The sequence below is a fragment of the Cannabis sativa genome, chromosome 3 (assembly GCF_029168945.1).
Source record: "Cannabis sativa cultivar Pink pepper isolate KNU-18-1 chromosome 3, ASM2916894v1, whole genome shotgun sequence".
Taxonomy (NCBI): domain Eukaryota; kingdom Viridiplantae; phylum Streptophyta; class Magnoliopsida; order Rosales; family Cannabaceae; genus Cannabis; species Cannabis sativa.
The window spans coordinates 63040906-63046850 of NC_083603.1; positions in this window are offsets into that span (position 1 = coordinate 63040906).

The window sequence follows — 5945 nt, forward strand, 5'->3', positions numbered from 1 at the left end:
TAGATCTTATAAATAATTTGTAACAGGTAAATTTTGCAATTTCTTTCATCTGTGTAAACCTAGTAACATGATAGGGCCCATCCAAATCATTTGACCTGTGTGAGCCTATATGCTCGCTATTGGGCTTAGATGCATATAGGAAGCCCATTTAAGTTTTACTAAGTAAATAGACTAGGTTGCTAAAATAAATTTTGACATAAGTAAATTTATTTAGGCCCAATTAGATTTGGGCTTATTCAATGAATAACAATTGTTTATTTAAAGGTTAAATTCCTCTCTTTTGGGCCTTGTGTGAGAGTTGGGGGCCAATAGAAGTGGGTACGACATACTGAACCCAGCTCCCCCTCACATGAACTACCTCAATTGTGAAGGCCCATTTGCCTTATTTAAATAATTGTATTAGGTTAATCATATTAGTCTAACCTAATTAAAATTGAATTAGCAACATAATTAACCTTTAAAATATATGAAATTTAATTTTTCATTTAATATTTTAAAGTTAATTTTAGAAAAACACTTAGTTAATGATATATATTCTAGATAGTTATTTCTAGTACTAGTTATTTTTTCTAATATTTAATTAGGAAAATATCATAGATTGTGAAATTAATTGTTTAATAATTAATTTTGGTACAATCTAAGTTAAGTATATTTTTCCTAGTATTAAACTAGAATTAATAATTAAGTCTCCTCTATACTTAATTATTTATTTCTTGAATTTAATACATTTAATTAAATTGAAAATTTAAATATTTAAGTTGATTTTCATCATGATACTTAAATATTATTATTTTCATGTTATTTAATTAAAATTGAAAATTACTTTAAGTTTGAAATCTTATTTAAAATAACTTAAATTTGAATAATTTTCAAAATATATTTTATTTTATTTTATTAATCTTTTTCCCACAATTTCGAAATTGCATTTCTTAAATGCAGAAATTTCGAATATTATTTGAAAAATAGATTAAAGTTGAAAATTATTTATTTTAATTTTGGACCAACTTAAATCAATGATTTTTTCATTTAATGATTAATTAAAATAATTGAATTAAAATATATGATAATTAGAAAATGTATTAATTAGTCAATGAAATCTAGATAGATATTATTTGTTTTCCTTGAAGTATTTTTCTAGTGATATTTAATTAAATAGAAAATTAATATTTAAGTTGATTTTCGTCATAATACTTAAATATTTGAAATTTTTCTTAAATATTTAATTAAATAGGAAAAATTATATTTTTGTTGTAAATTAATTTTATTAATTAATTTTGGGCCAACATAAAATTAAGATAATTTTTCCAAGATTTATTTTTATTTTATTTTAAAGCATTTTTTTTCGAAAATAGTATTTTTAAATACTTCAATTTTTCGAAATGCAATATATATTTATAGAAAATTAAATTTGAGTTGTAAATTAATTTAAATTAATTTTGAAACAACTTAAATTGAATATTTTTCTAAATATTTATTGGAAATTATTACTAAGATGGAAATAATTCATGTTATTTTCATATCCATCTAAGTAAAATTTATAAATATTAAATTAAAATTTATATTTAGAATTTTTCATTCTAAATTGGAAATTTCAATTAAATAAATATATATTTAAAATAAATTGATTAAAAAAAATATTAAAAGAAAATACACTTAAATAATGAGCTTTATTATTAGGACATTCGATCTCCATTGTTGGTTTTACATAGCTTTTGTTTTAGTGAGTAATCCTCCCTAATGGAGGAACGTTCATTAGCAAGTTAGCACCGTTTAATCTCGAAAGATAAGTATATTTGTAAGTGTTTTATATGGTATTAATCACCCTAATGGTGGCGACTGTATTTGACTTACAAAATATGAAACAATGGTGGAAGCTCATAAGATAGAATAGCCTTGACTCTCGCCTAAACGGGAAAACGCTGGATTCCAATCTTGATCGAATAAAAGGTTGCTAGAATATTTAACATTTTAGATGAGCTGACAACTCTATTCAATGGATGGTAGCTTTGACTCTTGCCTAAACGGGACACTGATATCAGTTTGTTGAAGACCTTGGAAATTATTTAGGATTGTATGTTTTAGTATTTTCACTTGTCATTCCTACTTGCTACAGTAGAACCTCTATCCAAGAATACACTTGGGACCAAGTAAATTATATTCTAACTGGGAGGTTATAACTAGGGGTGAAAATCGGTCGGTTATGGTCGGTTTTTAAAATTTTATAACCGACCGGTCGGTTACGGTTTTTATTTTACGAAAACCGTAACCGACTGTTTAGAAATTATAACCGTATAAAACCGACCGTACGGTTTTTGGCGGTTTTCGGTTTGGCGGTTTTAGGCGGTTTTTGGCAGTTTTAGGCGGTTTTTGGCGGTTTTGGGCGGTTTTTGGCGGTTTTGACGGTTTTTTGGTTAAACTATTTTTTTATTTCAAGAACCGAAACCGACCGCCGTGTCAAAAAAACCGAAACCGAAACCGACCGCCGAATTCGGTGATGACGTGGAACCGAAAATTCGGTTACGGTCTGGTCGGTTTCAGTTTTTCGGTTTTTATGAACACCCCTAGTTATAACTAAATAGAGTCACACTAGAAAAAAAAATTAAAAAACCAAAAAATATCAATGTAACAATAATAACAATAAATAATCATTAATACTATATCATAATAGAAATATTTTAGAGTAAATATAATTTCATACATGTATTATCATTTAAAATAAAATTATTAATTTTACATAAATAAATTTACAAAATACATGTATATATTTTTATTAAGATGTAATTATTCTTATATAGAGGTATACTTTGTTAATACGGGACTTAGAAAATGTATAACTAATTACAATTTAGAGGTTATTCTTATTTATAACTGGCCCAAATCGGGACTTGATTTTTTTTATAACAAATTATAGATTTTTTTTATTCTTGTATATGTTTAATAATTTCTTAATTGTGTATGAATTTATATTGAACCATGTTATTTTCTTTTATTAAATTGCAGTTTAATTTCGAATCTTCATTGTTGGTCTAACTTGGTTTGTTTTTCTAATGAGATAAATTCCTAATGGATTTTCACCATTAGACTAACATAATAGTGTTAGATCTCGAAAGATAAATATTGTATATGCAACATCTAGCTGTTCATCAATTGATGACACCTTAGACTAGTATCTTACAATATGAAACAAGAAGATTGTATAAATAAGATTACTTTGACTCGCGTTAATCGAATTATCGTTGGATTCTTATTTAAAACAACGAAATTATCCTAATTCCTCTTAGCTTATTCATTTCGAATTAGCTCAATAACATATCAATGGATGAATGGTCTTTAAATCATTTCATGTCATTCTATTTTCTCTTAAGAAATTTAATGACGCGTATGATTATATTCCCGAAATTCTATCCCAAAATGATATAAATCCTCAATCTTAGAAATCTCCTACTTGTATGGCAAATCAAACTTAGAGTTAAATTAGTAGTGGTGGTCCAAGAAAGAATTACTCATTATATTTGGTATAAATCTTAGACTTTAAATTTTAGATTCCAAATTTTATTACAATACAGTTTCACTTTCACAAGTGTTTAATAACCATTTTCTATCAATGGTTTCAAACTGTATGGAATATGAGTTTAGTATTTTGTGATTGGGATCCACTTGCATTGTTCTAAGAACTCTTTGATGTAACTATACCTAAGTCATCAAAAAGACAAAACCATTTTTTTTAATTTATGGCATTTGTATCTTGTTCATAATATTTTTGGCAAGATCAATCTCTGCAAAGAGTTAATATGCCTATATCAACTGAAAGTAATTCATCTCATTCGCAGATGGATGTACATTCAAGGGTGGATATGAGTTTTCGTAGTATTCTTAAAACAATCACTCTAGATTTTACCTTAAACAGTGGAAAACCATTAAGGTAAGTGGTTAAAGATCTTGCGAACTGATAGGGGTGGAGAAATAGTTAGTTGATATGTAGTTCAAAGATCATTAATTTGATTTTGAATTATATCCAAACTTACCTCCCCAGAAATTTTGATTTACATATTGATGATTAGCTACTAGTCGTTGCCTAAATCCTTTTATGGTAATATAATTTCAGAATGATGCAATGGTTGTATACTTAATGTAAATCATTACTAGATTCATGGATGACTCAATCAAAATCTTAAGAAAAGCTAGAACTGTTAACCATGGTTTGTTAGCTATTCTAAGTGATTAGGGGTGGACCATTCCATAGTCAATAGATAAGAAAGTGTTTGTTTAAACAAATACTACTTTTCTAAGAAAATGACTAAGTCTGAAAATAAAGTAGCAAATAAAGGAGATATTTTTTTTCTTGATTCCAAAAGTGTTCTATCATCTTATTCTTTACATGATGATTCAACTGCCTCTGTTGTCTTAACACAACCGAAGAGGTTAGCACTATTTAGTTTTCTTAGACATAATTCACGGTACCTTGTCGTAGTGGGAGAGTTTCTAGGAACTCACCTTCTTATGACTTGGAAGACACTAGTGATTAAAATCCATTGTGAGTTTAAACAGGTAATGGATAGTCAAGATAAGAAACTAAGAAGAAAAGCCAATAGAACTATGGTTTGATCCATTTACATGGAGTAACCTTAAGTTTTTCTATTACAAGGACATAAAAGGAAATTTTTATTTATAAGTCTATTCAATGGACTTAACAAAACTTCTTGTTCCTAGTATGATAGGTTTGAGTTTATCTAAACCTATGGCTTATGGTATATCTGGTAATTACTTACTCTAATGCAAGCAACTTACTTTAGTAAGATATTGAAGCATTTTTCTTCTAATGGCAATCTATAGAAGCTTCTCGACTTCTAGGTATAGATTTTATTTATCTAATGAAAAGTCTCAACTACTCCAGAAAAGATAAAGCCATTTCTTAAATCAACAGTGAGAGGTCTCAGATATGCTTTAGTATGCCTTAGACCAGACACCTATTGTTGAGTGGGAGTATGTTGGGTTTTATGCCCTAAATAAAACTCCATTTCAATGTAATCCATTTTATTCAACATCAATAAAGAAACAGAAGTATTTTTCATTCATTTGTGTATGTTTTGGTTCATCTTATCAATTGCTTGTCTATTTGATTTATAAATTCATCTGAAACCCTTTTCACATACTTGATCCTGTTTATTTTGTTGTCAAAACATTGGAAAGTAAACATGACTATGTGAATAAAGTTTCCTAGATTTATCAGACACAGGGTTTTACTGATATGATAATCTGCAACAGAGTTTACTTGCATTTGGAGAAATGCTATGTTCTTTCCAGAGCATTGGTTAAAGTAAAGCTCAGGTTGGATGCATGGAGTATGCATCGGAAGGGACCGATATTGAACTTTGACTTAGATTTATTAAACTTACCGTAATATCTATTCAAGTCAAGATCGCCTTGTAACACCCCGATTTCCCGAGATGTCACATAGGATAGTCCGTATAAAACATTTTAATAAGATAAAGACAATCAAATACTTCTTTATTGAAAAATATCCAAGCATGAGATCTCATTGTTTAAAACAAAATACTTTTAGTACTGTAAACTTAAATAAGAACTTGTTAAGTCAAAATAATAGTTCCAAAATGTTTAGCAGTTAAAAAAAAACATTAAAAGCAAAATACTGTGCCAGCCCCCTAACATGCGGTCCACGCCTCGAGCTCTTCATTCTCACTGCTTAGCCTTACCCTTACCTGCACACAGAGTACTCGTGAGCTAACGCCCAGTAAGAAGAGCTATGTAGGACATAACCCTCCTAACTAGTTACTTGACATAATTTACTCTTTAATATTAATCAACAGTAATTCACATTCCATAAATATATCCACAACGCGTGTTGTTCTCACATGCACACATCAAGTCTCATACCGCACATTATACTCACATACGATAATCAACTATTCTCTCATGTTGATCAG